This window comes from Balaenoptera physalus, assembly GCF_965194825.1.
Source record: "Balaenoptera physalus genome assembly, chromosome: 2".
Lineage (NCBI taxonomy): Eukaryota > Metazoa > Chordata > Mammalia > Artiodactyla > Balaenopteridae > Balaenoptera > Balaenoptera physalus.
The window spans coordinates 45,124,358-45,146,659 of NC_138883.1; the positions used below are offsets into that span (position 1 = coordinate 45,124,358).

The 22,302-nt window shown below is 39.3% G+C and overlaps 2 long non-coding RNA genes across 2 annotated transcripts in view; one reads left to right on the forward strand and one right to left on the reverse strand.

Moving 5' to 3' along the window:
* LOC309655418 overlaps positions 1-22,302 on the forward strand; it is a 155,811-nt gene that overhangs the window by 76,216 nt on the left and 57,293 nt on the right. The window lies entirely within an intron of this gene.
* LOC309655384 overlaps positions 1-22,302 on the reverse strand; it is a 250,606-nt gene that overhangs the window by 69,976 nt on the left and 158,328 nt on the right. Inside the window, exon 5 of the long non-coding RNA XR_014260793.1 lies at positions 12,961-13,067. This is a non-coding gene — a long non-coding RNA (uncharacterized lncRNA). The remainder of the gene's footprint in view (positions 1-12,960; positions 13,068-22,302) is intronic.

The window sequence follows — 22,302 nt, forward strand, 5'->3', positions numbered from 1 at the left end:
ATTTTTCATAAAGGAGGCAAGAATATACAATGGAGAAAAGACAGCCGCTTCAGTAAGTGGTGCTGGGAAAACTGGACAGCTACATGTGAAAGAATGATATTAGAACATTTCCCAACACCATACACAAAAATAAACTCAAAATGGATTAAAGACCTAAATGTAAGGCCAGACACTATAAAACTCTTAGTAGCAAACATAGGCAGAACACTCTATGACATAAATCACAGCAAGATCCTTTTTGACCCACCTCCTAGAGAAATGGAAATAAAAACAAAAATAAACAAATGGGACCTAATGAAACTTCAAAGCTTTTGCACAGCAAAGGAAAACATAGACAAGAGGAAAAGACAACCCACAGAACGGGAAAAAATATTGGCAAATGAAGCAACTGACAAAGATTAATCTCCAAAATATACAAGCAGCTCATGCAGCTCAATATCAAAAAAACAAAAACCCAATCCAAAAATGGGCAGAAGACCTAAACAGACATTTCTCCAAAGAAGATATACAGACTGCCAACAAACACATGAAAGAATGCTCAACATCACTAATCATTAGAGAAATGCAAATCAAAACTAAAATGAAGTATCACCTCACACCAGTCAAAATGGCCATCATCAAAATATCTACAAACAATAAATGCTGGAGAGGGTATGGAGAAAAGAGAACCCTCTTGCACTGTTTGTGGGAATGTAGATTGATACAGCCACTATGGAGAACAGTATGGACGTTCCTTAAAAAACTAAAAATAGAACTACCATATGACCCAGCAATCCCACTACTGGGCATATACCCTGAGAAAACCATAATTCAAAAAGAGTCATGTACCACAATGTTCATTGCAGCTCTACTTACAATAGCCAGGACATGGAAGCAACCTAAGTGTCCACTGACAGATGAATGGATAAAGAAGATGTGGCACATATATACAATGGAATATTACTCAGCCATTAAATGAAACGAAATTGAGTTATTTGCAGTGAGGTGGATGGACTTAGAGTCTGTCATACAGAGTGAAGTAAGTCAGAAAGAGAAAAACAAATACTGTATGCTAACACATATATACGGAATCTAAAAAAAAAAAAGAGAGAAAAAATGGTTCTGATGAACCTAGGGGCAGGACAGGAACAAAGATGCAGACATAGAGAATGGACTTGAGGACATGGGGAGAGGGAAGGGGAAGCTGGGATGAAGTGAGAGAGTAGCACTGACACATATACACTATCAAACGTAAAATAGATAGCTAGTGGGAAGCAGCTGCAGCACATGGGGAGATCAGCTCGGTGCTTTGTGTCCACCTAGATGGGTGGGATAGGGAAGGTGAGAGGGAGATGCAAGAGGGAGGGGATATGGGGATATATGTGTACCTATAGCTGATTCACTTTGTTATATGGCAGAAACTAACACAACATTGTAAAGCAATGATACTCCAATAAAGATGTTAAAAAAAAAGTTGTGGTACATATATACAATGGAATACTACTCAGCCATAAAAAAGAATGAAATTATGCCATTTGCAGTGACATGGAAGTCAGACAGAGAAAGACAAATATATATCACTTATATGTGAAATCTAAAAAAAAATGGTGCAAATGAACTTATTTACAAAACATAAATAGAGTTACAGATGTAGAAAACAAACTTATGGTCACCAAGAGGGAAAGTGGTTGGGGGGGATAAACTGGGAGATTGGATTGACATAAACACACTAGTATATATAAAATAGATAACTAATAAGGACCTACTGTATAGCACAGGGAACTCTACTCAGTACTCTGTAATGACCTATATGGGAAAAGAACCTAAAAAAGAGTGAATATGTGTGTGTATAACTGATTCATTTTGTTGTGTAGCAGAAACTAACACAACATTGTAAATCAACTACAGCCCAATAAAAATTAATTTTAAAAAAAAACCTAGAGGGCACATGGCTCTGGGTCCAAGAGGGCAATCCCCCAGAGCTGGCCAAGAGACCACCTCTAGCCACAAGGTGCCCCCTGCAGAACTCGCCACCGGAAACCAAGACAAGGCCTGGCCTGGATCACTCACGAACAGTATGAGGCCTTCCCCAAGGAGTGAATTCTATCCAGTCCACCATTTATTTGTTTGGAGGACTTGCTTTTCCCTTTTTTTTCTGGAAGACAGGGAGCTTGCAGACAGGACAGCAGAACGGCACCTAGAGCTGACAGTAGTCTGGAAACTTGACCACATCCCCTGGGGTGGCAGAGGGGGTCTCCTGTGCCTTGAAACACAGCCCAGGGAAAAAGCACTGGTCTTGAATTGGAACCAAGATAGCAGAGTAGAAGGACATGCTCTCACTCCCTCTTGCGAGAACACCAGAATCACCACTAGCTGCTGGACAATCATCGACAGGAAGACACTGGGACTCACCAAAAAAGATACCCCACATCCAAAGACAAAGGAGAAGCCACAGTGAGATGGTAGGAGAGGCACAATCACAGTAACATCAAATCCTATAATTTCTGGGTGTGTGACTCACAGACTGGAGAACACTTATACCACAGAAGTCCACCCACTGGAGTGAAGGTTCTGAGCACCACGTCAGGCTTCCCAACCTGGGGGTCTGGCAACGGAAGGAAGAATTCCTAGAGAATCAGACTTTGAAGGTTAGTGGGATTTGACTGTAGGACTTCGACAGAAATGGGGGAAACAGAGACTCCACTCTTGGAGGGCACACACAAAGTAGTGTGCGCATCGGGACCCAGGGGAAGGAACAGTGACCCCAGGGGAGACTGAACCAGACCTACCTGCTAGTGTTGGAGGGTCTCCTGCAGTGGCAGGGGTGGCTGTGGCTCACTGTGGGGACAAGGACACTGGCAGCAGAAGTTATGGGAAGTACTCCTTGGCTTGAGCATTCCCAGAGTCCGCCATTAGCCCCACCAAAGAGCCCAGGTAGGCTTCAGTGTTGGGTTGCCTCAGGCCAAACAACCAACAGGGAGGGAACCCAGCCCCACCCATCAGCAGTCAAGCGGATTAAAGTTTTACTGAGCTCTGCCCACCAGAGCAACAGCCAGCTCTACCCACCACCAGTCCCTCGCATCAAGAAACTTGCATAAGCCTCTTAGATAGCCTCATCCACCAGAGGGCAGACAGCAGAAGCAAGAAGAACTACAATCCTGCAGCCTGTGGAACAAAAACCACATTCACAGAAAGATAGACAAGATGAAAAGGCAGAGGGCTATGTACCAGATGAAGGAACAAGATAAAACCCCAGATAAACAAATGAATGAAGTGGAGATAGGCAACATTCCAGAAAAAGAATACAGAATAATGATAGTGAAGATGATCCAGGACCTCAGAAAAAGAATGGAGGCAAAGATGTAGAAGATGCAAGAAATGTTTAACAAAGACCTAGAAGAATTAAAGAACAAACAAACAGAGACGAACAATACAATAACTAACATGAAAACTACACTAGAAGGAATCAATAACAGAATAACTGAGGCAGAAGAATGGATAAATGACAGAATAGTGTCAGTGCGGAACAGAATAAAAAAAAAAGAATGAAAAGAAATGAAGACAGCCTAAGAGACCTCTGGGACAACATTAAACGTAACAACATTCATATTATAGGGGCCCCAGAAGGAGAAGAGAGACAGAAAGGACCAGAGAAAATATCTGAAGAGATTATAGTCGAAAACTTCCCTAACATGGGAAAGGAAATAGCCACCCAAGTCCAGGAAGCTCAGAGAGTCCCATACAGGATAAACCCAAGGAGAAACATACCAAGACACATAGTAATCAAATTGACAAAAATTAAAGACAAAGAAAAATTATCGAAAACAGCAAGGGAAAAACGACAAATAACATACAAGGGAACTCCCATAAGGTTAACAGCTGATTTCTCAGCAGAAACTCTGCAAGCCAGAAGGGAGTGGCATGATATACTTAAAGTGATGAAAGGGAAGAACCTACAACCAAGATTACTCTACCCAGCAAGGATCTCATTCAGATTCGATGGAGAAATCAAAAGCTTTACAGACAAGCAAAAGCTAAGAGAATTCAGCACCGCCAAACCAGCTCTACAACAAATATTAAAGGAACTTCTCTAAGTGGGGAACACAAGAGAAGAAAAGGACCTACAAAAACAAACCCAAAACAATTAAGAAAATGGTCACAGGAACATACATATCAATAATTACCTTAAACGTGAATGGATTAAATGCTCCAACCAAAAGACACAGGCTTGCTTTATGGATACAAAAACAAGACCCATATATATGCTGTCTACAAGAGACCCACTTCAGACCTAGGGACACATGCAAACTGAAAGTCAGGAGATGGAAGAAGATATTCCATGCAAATGGAAATCAAAAGAAAGCTGGGGTAGCAATAATCATATCAAATAAAATAGACTTTAAAATAAAGAATGTTACAAGAGACAAGGAAAGACACGACATAATGATCAGGGGATCAATCCAAGAAAAAGATAAAACAATTATAAATATATATGCACCCAACATAGGAGCACCTCAATACATAAGACAACTGCTAACAGCTATAAAAGAGGAAATCGACAGTAACACAGTAATAGTGGGGGACTTTTAACACCTCACTTACACCAATGGACAGATCATCCAAAATGAAAATAAATAAGGAAACAGAAGCTTTAGATGACACAATAGACCAGATAGATTTAATTGATATTTATAGGACATTCCATCCAAAAACAGCAGATTACACTTTCTTCTCAAGTGCGCATGGAACATTCTCCAGGATAGATCACACAGTGGGTCACAAATCAAGCCTCAGTAAATTTAAGAAAACTGAAATCATATCAAGCATCTTTTCTGACCACAACGCTATGAGATTAGAAATGAATTACAGGGAAAAAAACGTAAAAAACACAAACACATGGAGGCTAAACAATACGTTACCAAATAACCAAGAAATCACTGAAGAAATCAAAGAGGAAATCAAAAAATACCTAGAGACAAATGACAATGAAAACACGACGACCCAAAACCTATGGGATGCAGCAAAAGCACTTCTAAGAGGGAAGTTTATAGCTATACAAGCCTACCTCAAGAAACAAGAAAAATCGCAAATAAACAATCTAACCTTACACCTAAAGGAACTACAGAAAGAATAACAAACAAAACCCAAAGTCAGCAGAAGGAAAGAAATCATAAAGATCTGAGCAGAAATAAATGAAATAGAAACAAAGAAAACAATAGCAACGATCAATAAAGCTAAAAGCTGGGTCTTTGAGAAGATAAACAAAATTGATAAACCATTAGCCAGACACACGAAGAAAAAGAGGGAGAGGACTCAATCAATAAACTTAGAAATTAAAATGGAGAAGTTACAACAGACACCACATAAATACAAAGCATCCTAAGAGACTACTACAAGCAACTCTATGCCAATAAAATGGACAACCTGGAAGAAATGGACAAATTCTTAGAAAGGTATAACCTTCCAAGACTGAACCAGGAAGAAATAGAAAATATGAACAGACCAATCACAAGCACTGAAATTGAAACTGTGATTAAAAATCTTCCAACAAAGAAAAGTCCAGAATCAGATAGCTTCACAGGTGAATTCTATCAAACGTTTAGAGAAGAGCTAACACCCATCCTTCTCAAACTCTTCCAAAACACTGCGGAGGAAGGAACACTCCCAAACTCATTCTATGAGGCCTCCATCACCCTGACACCAAAACCAGACAAAGATACTACGAAAAAAGAAAATTACAGACCAATATCACTGATGAATATAGATGCAAAAATCCTCAACAAAATACTAGCAAACAGAATCCAACAACACATTAAAAGGATCATACACCATGATCAAGTGGGATTTATCCCAGGGATGCAAGGATTCTTCAATATATGCAAATCAATCAATGGGATACACCATATTAACAAATTGAAGAACAAAAACCATATGATCATCTAAATAGATGCAGAAAAAGCTTTTGACAAAATTCAACAGCGATTTATGATAAAAACTCTCCAGAAAGTGGGCATAGAGGGAAACTACCTCAACATAATAAAGGCCATATACGACAAACCCATAGCAAACATCATTCTCAATGGTGAAAAACTGAAAGCATTTCCTCTAAGATCAGGAACAAGACAAGGATATCCACTCTCAGCACTATTATTCAATATAGTTTTGAAGTCCTAGCCATGGCAATCAGAGAAGAAAAAGAAATAAAAGGAATCCAAATTGGAAAACAAGAAGTAAAACTGTCACTGTTTGCAGATGACATGATACTATACATAGAGAATCCTAAAGATGCCACTAGAAAACTACTAGAGTTAATCACTGAATTTGGTAAAGTTGCAGGATACAAAATTAATGCACTGAAATCTCTGGCATTCCTATACACTAATGATGAAAAACCTGAAAGAGAAATTATGGAAACACTCCCATCTACCATTGCAACAAAAAGAATAAAATACCTAGGAATAAACCTACCTAGGGAAACAAAAGACCTGTATGCAGAAAACTATAAGACACTGCTGAAAGAAATTAAAGATGATACCAACAGATGGAGAGATATACCATGTTCTTGGATTGGAAAAATCAATATTGTGAAAATGACTATACTACCCAAAGCAATCTACAAAATCAATGCAATCCCTATCAAATTACCAATGGCCTTTTTTTATGGAACTAGAACAAAAAATCTTAAAATTTGTATGGAGACACAAAAGACCTAGAATAGCCAAAGGAATCTTGAGGGAAAAAAACGGAGCTGGAGGAATCAGACTCCCTGACTTCAGACTATACTACAAAGCTACAATAATGAAGACAATATGGTATTGGCACAAAAACAGAAACATAGATCAATGGACCAGGATAGAAAGCCCAGAGATAAACCCACACACCTATGGTCAAGTAATCTATGACAAAGGAAGCAAGGATATACAATGGAGAAAAGACAGCCTCTTCAATAAGTGGTGCTGGGAAAACTGGACAGCTACATGTAAAAGAATGAAATTAGAACACTCCCTAACACCATACACAAAAATAAACTCAAAATGGATTAGAGACCTAAATGTAAGACCGGACACTATAAAACTCTTAGAGGAAAACATAGGAAGAACACTCTTTGACATAAATCACAGCAAGATCTTTTTTGACCCACCTCCTAGAGTAATGGAAATAAAACCAAAAATAAACAAATGGGACCTAATGAAACTTCAAAGCTTTTGCACAGCAAAGGAAACCATAAACAAGACGAAAAGACAACCCTCAGAAGGGGAGAAAATATTTGCAAATGAATCAAGAGACAAAGGATTAATCTCCAAAATATATAAACAGCTCTGCAGCTCAATATTAAAAAAACAAACAACCCAATCAAGAAATGGGCAGAAGACATAAATAGACATTTCTCCAAAGAAGACATACAGATGGCCAAGAAGCACATGAAAAGATGCTCAACATCACTAATTATTAGAGAAATGCAAATCAGAACGACAATGAGGTATCACCTCACACCAGTTAGAATGGGCATCATCAGAAAATCTACAAACAACAAATGCTGGAGAGGGTGTGGAGAAAAGGGAACCCTCTTGCACTGCTGGTGGGAATGGAAATTGATACAACCACTATGGAGAACAGTAAGGAGGTTCCTTAAAAAACTAAAAATAGAATTACCATATGACCCAGCAATCCCACTACTGGACATATACCCAGAGAAAACCGTAATTCAAAAGGACACATGCACCCCAATGTTCACTGCAGCACTATTTACAATAGCCAGGTCATGGAAGCAACCTAAATGCCCATCGACAGACGAATGGATAAAGAAGAGGTGGTACATATATACAATGGAATATTACTCAGCCATAAAAAGGAACGAAACTGGGTCATTTGTAGAGACGTGGATGGATCTAGAGACTGTCATACAGAGTGAAGTAAGTCAGAAAGAGAAAAACAAATATCGTATATTAATGCATATATGTGGAACCTAGAAAAATGGTACAGATGAATGCAGGGCAGAAGTTGAGACACAGATGTAGAGAACAAACGTATGGACACCAAGGGGGGAAAGCAGTGGGGGGGTGGGGGTGGTGGTGTGATGAATTGGGAGATTGGAATTGACATGTATACACTGATGTGTATAAAATTGATGACTAATAAGAACCTGCTGTATAAAAAAGTAAATAAAATAAAATTCAAAAATTAAAAAAAAAAAGTAGTTGAGACAGTATGTATACACCTTTTTAAAATAGTTTGGTAAAAATATAAAGACAGAAAGGAGGAGCTAAAATGCGTGTGTGTGTATTTAAAATGATTTTTCAATTATCAAACCACATCACCGAGAAATGCAAAGCCTATAGTAAAAAAAGAAAACAGAAGCCCTCTACCCAAAAACAAATATGGTTAAAATATTACTTAAAAATTGATTAAATTTTTCTTCTAACATTTCTCCTATAACAACAATAATAATTACTAGGTGCCATTTAGCAAGCTCCTATGCTAAACTGTTTTCTAAATTCTTTAAAAATGTTCTTTCAATGGATGAATGAATAACTAAAATGTGGTATATAATAATACAATGGAATATTATTCAGCCTCAATAAGGAAGGAAATTCTGACATATGCTACAACTAGATGAACCCTGAAAACATTATGCTAAGTGAAACAAACCAGACACAATAATACAAATATTGAATGATTCCACTTATATGAGGTACCAAGAATAGGCAAATTCATAGCGACAGAAAGTAGAATAGCGAGGTGGCCAGGGGCCAGGAGGAGGGGAGAATGGGGAGTTATTGTTTAATGAGGAGAGTTTCTGTTTGGAACGATTTAAAAATTTTGGAAATGGATGGTAGTGATGACTGCACTATATTGTGAATGTACTTAAAGCCACTCAATTTACATTTAAAAATGGCTGAAGTATCAATAGTAAATTTTATATTATGTATATTTTACCACAAAAACCTATTCTCATTCAAATCTTCAATTCTATAAGATGAGTTATACAACTAATAGATGGATTTGAACCCAGGCAATCTGACTACAGAACCTAGGTTCTTTGCCCATATTTTTAAAAAGAAAGAGAGACCAGTATAAAGAACCTCCACACCGATCACCCTGTTTCAACAATTATCTGCCTCTGGCCAACCTTGTTTCATCTGTTCCCCTACCTATTCCCTGCCCTGCCTCTAGGATATTTTGGTGTAAATTTCAGACATCATGTCATTTAATCTGTAAATATTTCAATATATAGCTCTAAAAGAATAATTTTTAAAAAATTGTAACACTTTAAAAAAAATCTAACGATTTCATAATATCATCAAGTATTCTGTTACTGTTCACATTTCCCCAATTGCCTTACAAATTTTTAAGTTTGTTTGAATTAGGACCCAAATAAAACTTACACACTGCAAAAAAAAAAAAGAAAAAGCACTGGTCTTGCATCCAGCTCCCCCTGTGTCACGTGGAACAGACTACTTAATGTGTGTAGGATCAGGGAGAACAGGTGCTTCATGGATGTTTGGCAGGTTAGTGATATTGTATGTGAATGTGTCTAAAACAATATCTACGTTTTTATTTTCTATCTCAGCCACCTTCTGTTCTGACACTGCATTTATTGTAACTTGTAATTTTATTATTTTGTGTTTTGACTTCATTATTTCTATTGTTTTTGCTGTTGTTTATATCCCTCATCAGACTATAAAATCCCTGAGAACACAGAGCAAGGCTGTCTTGCTCACATGTGTCCCCAGAGCCTAGCGCATAATAAGTACTCAATAAGAATATTTTCAATAATGTATTAATTCATTCAATAAAAATTAGATTCTCTTGTTCTTTTGACCCCATGGGTAAGTCAAATATTCCTGAGCTAGCAACCAAAGCTGGGTGGCTTTCCTGGGATACTCATTGCAGCATTTACACCCAAAACTACTGAGAAAGGAAACCAGTAACCTCGGGCAATCACTAGACACGGTTCTGGTGTTTATCTGATGAGATATTTCTAAGTCACTCACCTAGGAGCAACTTTAGAATGAAGCAATCAACCAGCTCACTCCTGGAGGACAGCAGAGTAGGGATGTGTGGCTCTGGCCCCTCCGCCCACCCCTCCTAGGAACATCAGCAAGACCCTCTGGTCCTGGAGGTAGGCTGCTGGGAGAGCAAGCTTCCAGTAATTGCAATGCTGTTTCTTCAAGAGGTGGAGGGAAAAGCATTTCAGTAATAAGCAAAGAAGAGGGAAAATCAATAAGGATGTGTGTAATGAATTTTTGTTTCCTGAAATAGCCTGGCAGGAGCCTTGCCAGGAAAAGTTAGGAGTAATCAGTGACAAGATTAGAGACACAAATCCAAGAACATTATGCAGCTCTGCAGGCTCCCCTGATGGAAGAATGTCAGTGTAAAGAATTAGAGAGCCCAGGCTTTGTCCAGAAAGACAGTCTTTAAGAGAAGCTGGACAAGGTAACAACAGTATCTGTTGGGGAGGAAAACTGTGCTTCTCTTGCCACTTGGAATTTGAGAGGGGTCTGATCAGGTTGGACAAACTGTAATGGTTTTTGAACCCTTCAAGTCAAATAATCGTCCTCCATTAATATTACACATATTCCGCGGTTGGGATACAACATAATGGTTATGAGCAGATTTCAACTCTGCCATTTACTACTCATTAACTCTGTAATCTTGGGTAAGTTACTTAACATCTCTGAACCTCTGCTGCATCTTCTATAAAATAGGGAGCTAACAGCACCCATGTTGTAAAGCTGTTGGGAAGATTAAATGAGATAATATGTCAATCATGGAGCTCAATGCCTGCCACAAGGTAAGCACGCAATAAACAGTAGTTATTATTGTTATCATCATTGTTAACTAAGCCCACTGTGCTGAGTCCTTGACAAGATCACTGGGTCTTTTTCTAGACTGTTTGTTCACCCTTAACGGGCTGGCATCGTGTTTTCATCCTAGAACGCCCTGTACCTGGCAGAACCAATAAACATTGGCCCAACAAAACTGCTGAACTGAAAGCTAGAAATTAGGATAAGGAGTTTCTCACTTTAATTTTCTCCCCTGTATATCTCATCTTAGTTTGTGTCTGTGTGTGCATGGTTCACCTGTAAAATAGAGGGAATTCCCTTACAGGGACTTCAAACATCTAACAACTCACTCACTGATGACAGAGCAATTAGCCTCATATTAGCACTTTTTAAGACCACTCTGAAGTAATTTCACTTCTTGCCATAATTATTTGCAACATAGTGAAGTGGTTCTGAACCACATTATCATCATTTTGTTAATTCCTGTAACTAAAGTTTTAAAATCAATTTTATTTGAGGCACAATTTACATGTAACAAATAGACAAATTCTAGTGTACGGTGTAGTGTGTTTTGATCAATTTCTACACTCGTGTAATTACCAGATAAATCATAATGTAGAAAATTTCCAAAAAGGCTCCCTTGTGCTCTTTCCCAATCAATCCCTACCTCCACTTCCATCCCCAGACAACCACTCTTGCATCTATTATAGATTAGACTTGTCTTTACTAGAGTTTGATTTAAATGGAAACATACCATATGTAGCCTGTATTGTCTGGCCTCTTTTGATCAACATAATGTTTTTGATATTCATTTATTTTGTTGCATGTATCAGTAGTACATTCCTTTCTATTGGTAGGCAGTATTCCACTGTATGACTATAATACATTCTTTTAAAAAATTGATTCACCTACTGATGAACATTCTAGGTTGTTTCCAGTTTTTCTTACTCTTATGAATAAAGCTGCTACGAATATTCATGTACAAGTCTTTTGACATGTTTTCATTTCCCCTAGGTGAATATCTAGGAATGATATTCCAGGGTCATATGATAAGTGTATGTTCAACTTTCGAAGACACTGCCAAACTATTTTCCAAAGTGTCTGTGCCATTTTACATTCTCACCAGCAGTAAGAACTCCTGTGGCTCCATACATTCTCCAACACTTGGAGTTGTGACTACATCGTAAATGACTTACTCTATTTTACTTGGACCTTCTGAGAATTTCTTCTTCTCTCCCCCATCCCTCCAATTTCTAGAACCTCTACCCTTCCATTTAGTGTCTCTGGAGGGCAGAAGTAAGGTTAAAGTGTTTATTATTAAATTCCAAAACTTGTTTTAAATATATTTTAAAGTGCTCATATGGAAACAATCTAAGTGTTCATCAATGGATGAATGGATAAAGAGGACTTTCATACATATATGACAATATTATTCAGCCATGAGAAAGAAAGAAATCCTGCCAACAACATGGATGGACCTTGAGGACCCTATGCTAAGTGAGATAAGTCAGACAGAGAAAGACAAATACTAATACTGTAGGATCTCACTTATATGTGGAATCTGAAAAAAGCCAAACTCATAGAAACAGAGGGTAGAATAGTGGTTACCAGGGGCTGGGGGGTGGGGGAATTGGGGAGACATTGGTCAAAAGAGTACAAGCTTGCAATTAGAAGATGAATAATAAGTCCTAGAGATCTAACGCACAGCACAGCGATTATAGTCAACAATACTGTATTGCATACTTCAAAGTTGCTAAGAGATGAGATCATAAATGTTTTCACCACAAAAAAATAATAATTATGTGACATGATAGAGGTGTTAGTTAATGTTACAGTGGTAATCATATTACAATATATAAGTGTATCAAATCAACACATCTTAAACTTACAGAATGTTATATGTCAATTACATCTCAATTAAAATAAAATAAAATGCTCAAAAGATGTCAGAAGCTCATCTACCAGAGAAAGTTCTTCCATAGCAGGATCGCTCTTGTTTATGTCACTATAACCCACACATGCAAATATACACACTTAAAATCTTCTTATATTTGGGCAAATGTGGCTCTGGAATAATTTAATTACAGCAGACAAAGGAAAGAAGAAAAAACCCAGCTTCCTTTAGACACTAAACTATTAGCTTCCAGGACCTTCTTTCCAACAACTGCTCAGAAAATGGAATTGTCTGGCTCACCTTCTGTGGTGTCCTTCCCTCTGGGCTTGTTTTCAGTCACTCTTGAGCCCCATTTGGCCTCCATATTGCATGACAGTCACTAAATTCACAGTAGCCAACCACTGCACCTGTAAACAGATTCGTTGCTTCATAAAATTTATTGTCTAGGCTGTGTTTCATTCAGTGCTATCAGTTCTTGTTTTGCTCTATCTGTAGCAAAATGAAGAACACATACAAGGTATTTCATTACAAAGATTTTGACTTAGGAAAATAAAAACCTCATGTATTTTAAATTTCCAAGATTTCAACATAACCATGTTCTTTCTAGGATTAAAAGAATAATAATAATAAACAACAAATCTTTGTGATGGAAATGCCAAGGTCTTTTTTAAAGATGTGTAAATGATTTCTTAAGGCAAGTAATGGGGTCTATCAGGCTCTGAGGTTCAGATCATGTTTGGATGGTCAGATTATATTCCTCGAGGAGCCTACAGTTATTTTCCAAACCCCAAATATAGGAAAATGCAAACCTTTTTTTTTTTTTTTTTTTTTTTTGTCAAATACTTTCCAGTTTTAAAGCCAAGTAATTTAAGGAAGATGTTTATGCCACTGCTCCTTTCCACTTAAGTCATTAAATGTTGTATGCCATAAACTCTTTGATACCTTTGAAAGCCATTTGCAAGGGCTTTTCTGAGTTCTTTTTCTTAGAAACAGAACATTTTTATTTTAAGAGTAAATTAGCTTGAACATCAGAAGTTTCCACTTCAGGTGAAAACGCTGAACCCAGGAGGTTTGGGTGAGTTATGAACTTGGCAAAATGCATGCTCTGCCATCCCCAGCGATCAGTGCAGCTTCCAGCAATAGAAATGCAATGGTCAAACGCTGCAGGAGCAGAACATGGCCAATCACTGTGACAGGCAGGTGATCAATAATGCTGTCAGCCTCTTCTTAAGGTTTGGAAGGATAGAAGCCCAGGGGCTCCTCAACACTCCAGTAAATGAACAAAAACAAATGCCTCCACCACAAAAACAAGACACTACAAACCCAAGCTAGAAACTCTCATAAATGTGAAAGGTTTTTTGCATTCTTATATATATAAGCTGTTATATTTTTTGCAAATAGTAATACTGTTTCACAACTGCATTACTATTTCATAACTATATTTACTATATTTCTTATTATATAACCATATATACTATTACTATGATATATATTACATACCATATATAACTGTTATATAACTGTATACACTGTTACATTTCATAACTGTATATACTATTTCATAGCTACATACTACATATGTGTGTATACACGCACACATACACACACACACATATATATATAAAAGAAAATACATCAAAATGTTAATAGCAGTTGTCTTTAGGGATTGGCATTAGGAGTCTCTTTATGTTTCTCTTTGTGCTTTTTATTTTTCAACAGTTTGCATAACAAATGCGTATTACTTTTATAATTTAAAAAAAGTCACTCAAAAAGTTAAGAAAAAAAAGATGAAGATGAGAAACAAAATCTAACATGACCCAGTTGGCACAGTGTGTTGGACTTGGCCTGGGGAAGGGCCTCGAACTTTAAGCCCTGGACACAAAGTTTAGCCTTGGAGCATTCAGTGTCCTACATGAGGCTCTGTGGGCATCTGTATGGGAACCCAAGCTCAACTTGTCTTCACCTCTTTTATTCCAGGGACACTGTTAGGGACTCAATTACTTTACAATGCTTGTTCTTCATGGGAAAGCAGCCCAGACAACTGATTAGATTATTTTTAATCCCTTATTTAGAAAAGCTCAGGTTGCTACAACTGATGTTCTATCCAACTGGATGAACACAAAGTGAGTAGCCAAAAGGTTCAGTAATTGCTGTTGCTAGAATATATTAATTACTCAGACAGAGGTACAGCATTTTAAGTCTATGGAATTCACTGTCCACTGTACCAAGCAGTCGAGAAAAAATATCAAGTAGATTCAAATCTCATTTGAAGAATGGAAGAGAAATAAATATGTCAGCATTAACACAAAGGGTAATATATAAATAAAGTAAAATTTCTACTAGAGCTATTGATCCTGCAGAGTGTATTAAACCAAAGGTAGTACCAGGAGGAGGTGCTGCAACCTACTCCCTGAACCAGACCCCTCAAGGCAAATCTGAGCATCAATAGTGTTTGGCTTAAAACAATGATAAACCAGAATGACAATCTGTTAACTTCAGTGAGAAATCCATTTTGTATGGGGACAGTAATATATCAATCCATGTGACTAGCTCATGGCATAGTGAAGTGCATAGGCATCTGAGCTAGAAAGATCTCGGTTCAAGTCCTGGCCCCTGCACTTAATTGCTGGGTGACCTTGGGTAGACTTTGATCCCAAGGTTTAAGCCTTGGTAACAACAAAACCTTACTGAGGTGTTTTGCATTAAATTAGATAATGCATACAAAGCACTTGGAACATTGTCTACATATGGTGAGAGCTCATTAAATGTTAGCTATTATTATCCCATTTTATAGATGAAATTCAAAAAGGTGGAGTAATTTGCCCAAAGTCCCAGAGATAAGACATAGATGTGAATCCAAGTGAACCGGGTCCTCATATACAGATCACAATGAAAAAAAATGATAATAAGTTCCATATTATCAGAAGGAGACTCAAATGTATTCTCATTTCTGTAATATTTATAATCAACCCTGACCCATGTTGGGGGAGGAAAGAAAAATCTCTCTAATTACCTTTCAAAGGTAATTTGAAACTGCCTGAATTGAGGGTGGCATATTCAGTTGTACAAGATGTACACTGCACAGCTCTAGAGTGTGCCTTTTACACAGACAGCAGCCTTAAGGGTACCTGACTCGTGAACTGCAGAACCACTGTTATGCACTGGGATTAAGAGGACACTGGAAGTGAGGAGCTAAACTGCAGAAGCTACATATTGTTAAGGAACTCATGTAGATATAATCAGAACTGTCTATGATTTCCAGAAGCACAGGGAATAGTGCTCAGTACCACTACCACCTCTTTTTGCAATGCTAAACAGTTCTCCCTTCGGAAAGGACAAAGCACTTTTATAAATATCCTCATAATACCAATTGTTACTTTGGTAGTGCTTAGTCACAACAGGATCCACTGTTTAAAATAGCTCTGGGCCAAAAACCTAAAATAGGAGTTTGATGTATAAAATAAGTGCTCTGAGTGATGAAATGATTCTAAGAGAATTCTTCTCTGAAGCAAGAACAGGCCAGTCATCAGTATTCCCCAGCTGCCAGGACCGGGTGGGCCGTCCACTTGTGGGCCTTGGTTAGAGCTAAGGCTCACCCTCATTGTAGTATTTATTGCAGTGCTGAGCACGTCCGCCTGTGTCCCGGGAGCTTCCCAAGCTGGGAGGCTCCGGCGAGCCAGAAGGACTGTGTGTCTCATCTCTGCATTACCAGTGCCTGGCACAGAGCAGGGTATCAATAAACGTTCAGTGAATGGATGAATTTATAACTTCTGAGGAGGCCTCTCTGATTATTAACAGATCCCATATTTGTAGAAAATTTTGTTGAGAAACTGAATTTTTGTCAAAAATGAATCAGAATGACTTGCCTGACCCAGGGCTGATGCTAAAAAGCTTTTCCTCCCACATCACAGCCAGCAAAGGAAGGCCAGGCACCGGAGAAAACTCCCAAGACTCTCTGGGATTCTCATGATGTTGGGTTCATCCCAATCTAGTCCAAGGAGACATGTTCTATTCTTCACTTGGAGTAAGGCATGAAGTGGGCTATCTCTATAAGTCTTCTCAGGACCTCATTCAGTGACATTTACCCTTCAAAACTGTCACCAGAGCTATGTTCTTTCAATTGAGTCCCTTCTAGGAGGACACCGTAATAACCGCACATTTATCTGTTTTTGGCTTCCTGAAAGTCTGTTATGAGGCAGGCAGAACAAATCTATTTCCACACTGTGTTCAGTAGCCTTCCCCCCACTCTTTTGGCCCACTGCTATTTTTAAAAAATATATAAGGAAAATATTTTAAATATAATAATTAGTAATTATAATAATGACAAATAATTTTTGTGACAGACACTGCTAGGATACCCCCCCACACACACACACATACACTACTATAATATATATACAAATGTGTGTGTGTGTGTGTTTACACAGTAGGCCCTTGGTACCTGCGGAGGATTGGTTCCAGGACATGCCCCCCCCCCCAAAACGGATACCAAAATCCACGGATGCTCAAGCCTTCTATACAAAAGGCAAAGTACAGTTGGACCTCCAAATCTGTGGATGCAGAGGGCTGACTGTATATGCTAAAAAACTTTATATATTTAAAAAATCTCAACAAGTCCTTACAATAACAATACCATGTTAGTTCTGTTCACCAATTCAATTCAATTGATGGCGAATCTGAGGCTCACTAACTCCCACTGTCATAAATAATAAGCGGTGGCATGTGGATTAGATCTCAGACCTACCTATATAGCCCAAACCCCACTCTTTACACTAAGCTTCACCAGTAAAGCCACAAAGCTGCCCCCATCCTGTTAGGTTCTTAACATATCTTTTAAAATTCATGCAATCCCCTCCCAACCTTCCACCCTCCCAAATAATAAGTAACCAAATAATAAGATTGTCTCCCAGGGTGAGATTCCATCTGAGCGATGAAGGGTACACACCTAGGGCTTTGATTTAATTCTCTTGCACTAAACTGATTAAGTGCAGAGCAGTTTAGAATCTTTTATAATTTTATTAGATTAGACCATTAGATTTCAGAGATGAAATGAATGCAAGCCTGACCTGAGACTAAAACAGCCAAATCCAGCCGCATGGAAGGTTCCTCAGGGCTAGCTTTCAGGACTCAAACACTCAATAATACTGCAAAGCATGACACTCTGAACAACAAGGATAAAATTTCGATATTAAAATAACTTTTATGGTGCCAGGAAGTACAGTGACATGCTTTTGTCTTGAAGCAACATGCTTTTGCTTTAGTGAAACCGTAGATTATCGATTCTCAGACTCGGGAACACTGTCCTAATGGATTTGGTCTCGAGTTATATTACTACTACAGCCATTAACTCATGCAACTAAAAGCAAATGACTTCACCTCCTTGGGCCTTATCTCCCTTGAACCTTTCCCGAAGAATTTAGAAAAATGAGGGCGTTCAATTAAGAAAACATTTGAGTCCACATGTAAAAGACACAGTAAAATGGAATGTGTAGCTGCTTCTTATGCTTCTTGCTGGATTCCCGGGGTCAGAATTCCTTGGGCAAAGCCAGTTTTGTAATATTTCAACAGACACAAAAATAGCATCAGGTGCATATCACACCTGGCTCAGTCCTGAGATGGTCATTCTTCTCCATCTCTATACTCGTTCTTGAGGTCCTAAAAAATGTTCAAAACTGGCCACATGCAGTTCTCTCCCAGGCCTCTAATTTCTAGCGCTAATTCCTCATCCTGTCCTGAATTTTATATCTCCAGTTAACCATGGAATATCTCTACTTGGATATAAAAAATTAATAATCCAAGCACTGCTTTGCCACCCTCCTCTCCCAGTTTCTCCTTCCATCCGTGGTACCAGGGTCTCCAGGCTCAGAACCTCATCCTTTCTCACCTCCCACATCAGATCAGTCACCATGTCCTGCTCATTTTTGTTGCTATTGATAGCTCCCTTTTTACTTCTTTAGTTCCACTCTTAATCCAGGACTCTTTACCTTATCTCTAACTTTTTGGCAGTTGCCTTCCACCTCATCCAGATTCCTCTGATTTTTCTCTATATTATTCTACACATAGATGCATAAGAAAGAACTCTCCTCTTGACTGTCATATAAACTCTGATTTCCAGGGCTTCCCTGGTGGTGCAGTGGCTGAGAATCCGCCTGCCAATGCAGGGGACACGGGTTCGAGCCCTGGTCCAGGAAGATCCCACATGCCACGGAGTTAACTAAGCCCGTGCACCACAACTACTGAGCCTCTGCTCTAGAGCTCATGAGCCACAACTACTGAAGCCCGCGTGCCTAGAGCCCGTGCTCCGCAACAAGAGAAGCTACAGCAATGAGAAGCCCATGCACCACAACAAAGAGTAGCCCCCGCTCTCCACAACTAGAGAAAGCCTGCACACAGCAACGAAGACCCAACACAGCCAAAAATAAATAAAATAAACACAACACAACTCTGATTTCCATTACGGGGCCTTGCTCTTTTATCTGTTCTCCCTACTCCATTACCCCCACAAGCTTCTTCTGCACGTTACAACCTTAACATGGGCCCTGTCCTCCAGACCAGCTTATTTGTGTTCTGGCTCCAATATACTGCTTGCTTGTTCCTATTACTGGTATTCCAAAAGAATTAACTGAATCAAAGAATGGCTGGATGGATACACAGAATGGGTGTATATGCCCAAACCTGAACTCTCCTCTACTATCTCTGTCCCTCACCACAATAATCAGAGCAAAATACATTCATAAAGTCTTTGGAAATGGGTCATCTTCACAGATTGCTGCTACTCAGAATTGGTGTTATTCTTCCCTGGGTTCCTGTCTCAGACACATGATTTGCAGTTGCACGTGTGTGTGTTCTCCTTCCTTGTGGCAGAGATTGCTAGCTCTTTACCAAACCCAGTTCCTCTTCTTGTATATAACTGGGCATATAACTGGACTACATTTCCCAGCCTCCTTTGCAGTTGGCTAGGTGTAGCCATATAACTACTGGACGATGGAATGTGAGTGAAAGCAATGCGGGCCACTTCCAGGCTGTGGAAGCTTAAGACCAGGTTGTACCTCTCCATGCTTCTTTTTCTGTTTCCTCTGGGGTGGGGAAAAGCAAAGAGCAAGTGGCTTTGGGAGTCAGGTGTTGAAGGTTGCAGAGTTGCCACCAGCCTGGGCCCCCAAAGAGGAGAGTTAGACACTAACCTGGAACATTTCCCTGGATGCGAGCATAAAAACTTCTGTAATTCTGGGGCCACTGAAATTTTGCTGGATCTTGTTACAACAGCTCAGCCCTCTCTAAATAATTCATTCCTCAACTGGATCACCAGTGCCCTGATGAGTTGCAGCAGCATAAGCAGTCAGGACTACACCGGGATGTGAATCAGAGCTGCGGAAACACCTCGAGTAGGACTAGATAATCCAGCTGAAGGTACAAAGGAAGGCGGACTAGGCTGAGCTTTGGGATTCCTCGTAAGTGTGGATGTAGGCTGAATCACGGACAAGGAAGAAGGCATTTTAGAAGAATTAATGTGTGATCAGTGCTGGAGACTGTTGAGGCAGAAGCTTGGAGAATGGGTTAAAATAGCACCAGGGATCATTCTCACTGGGTTTGGTTCTACTGCTAAGTTTGTAAAGAACACTGGGCTCTGTTCTAGAAGAGCTTAGGCTTTTCTTCTAATCATACCTGGTAAATCTTTTGGAGTCTTATTTCTGCAGGTTCATGATTACTTCCTTATCTGTGCCATCTCCCAGGGATAGCACAAGGTTGGATTGAAATAAAGTCTTCTGAGTCCCTACAACAGGATGGGCTAGAGTCCTGAAAGCTGGGACAGGCCTGGGCAGGGCTTAAACTCCATTCACATTGCCAGGACAGCTCAGGCCAGGCGAAGTGGCAGAAGGCTAAAGAAACTCTGTTCTGGACCTCTGGATTAGACCCCCTTCCAGAGGATTGAGGGTACATAGGAAGATCTGAGGCTGGTGAAGGGGTGCACTGGAGAAGCATTTTGGCATTGTGCCAAGGCAGAGGAGAAAGCAATGGAGGTAGGATGGGTCTTTAGGTCACTAAGGAACGGAAATTTGTAGATTTCAGGTTCATTCATTGGAAAAACAATTATACAACATCTTTTAAGTTCCAGGAACTACAGATGTAGAATTCTGATGCTACGTAAGCATCTAAAGAAGCAGTGTACCCATTTTTTTAATAAAGCCAAATGGAAACCAAGAGCAGAGTGTATGGCCATATCTCTCCACCACAAGGTCTTCCTTTGTTGAAACTGTTGAAATTTTATGCAAGTGTTTCAACTGGGCTACTTTGAAGTCCCCATCTTGAACAGTCCATGGGTAGGAAGGGGATGAGGTAGGGAAAAGCAGCAGCACAGGTAAAAGCCACGATCTATGGGTAAGAGGCATCCCCAACCAGGATGTCAAGGTGTAATGATCAGCATAAGAGTCTCTAATGTGACAGCTGGAAGAGCGGCAGATCAGAGAGCTAAGAACTGCTCTTGAATGAAGAGTCTTCTTACTGCAGGAACTTGATTAGCAACATGAAATCCAGACTGGGCTGATGGACAACATCATTCCCTGGTCACAAAGCCAGGGGTTCTGATGTCCTCAGACCAAAGCTGGAATTCCAGTTTTAATGACAAAGCCTTGGCTCTCCAAGTCAGAAGCTAGGCAGACATTTGTCTGGAAGTTAAGAAAGAAGACAAAGAAGGGTCATTACATGTGACCAGAGCCACCAGCACAAAAGGATGCTTGGTTCCCTCCATCTGTTATTGGGTCTCAAGTGAAGCCTTTCTTGCCAGCAATGTTCCCGCAAGATCAAGTCATTCAGTTCTGTAACGAGCTTATGTCAGGTTATAACTTATGGCCCATACTGAATTTAGATGCTCTATACCTACAGTGTGAAGAGACATCTTAGATCCCCCAAATTTGTATGACTAAGGCCGATGATGCTTTCTTCACTTCTAGAAAAACATGCTCTCGGGAAAGGAATCATTAAACTCAACCACTCAAGGGGAAGTGACTTTGATAATATGATATAGTGTTCATTCTAGGGATGTTTATACTTTAACCAGCCATGAGAAGTCTTCATCTTAAAGAGTCAATCAACCAGGTTGAAGAACTGGGAGATCAACATAAGTCTAATAACTAAGCTCTCCCACATGTTCACCTTTCACCAGATGGGCATATGCAGGGAAGGGCTGAGGTGAGGATTTGTGGGATTTTATGTACTGAGAAGAGCAGTGAAATAGAAGTTAAGGACGAGGGTCTATTCCCACCTTCAAGAGTAAATAGCTGTAGGACAATGTCCAAGCCATTTAGCCTTTTTGTAACATATTCTGCATAAAATAAGAATAACAATACTTTTTGCTCTTACATGGGTATTATGAGGATCTAATGAAGTGATAGGTGTGGATAATTTTACTAAATACATATGAACACAAAACATATTATTGTGCTAATGTTGCCAGTATGGGAGTGTGTGTGTGTGTGAATTTGTTAAACAGCAATGTGGAAAGTAGCACAATACTTTATACTTTACACAATACTTTACAATAATAATTCTCAGCTTGTACCCCACCCAAGCAGCAGAAGGTGACTCTTCCCATCAAGGAAACAAAACACACACAGATGTACTGAGACACGGAACATGCATGTAGGA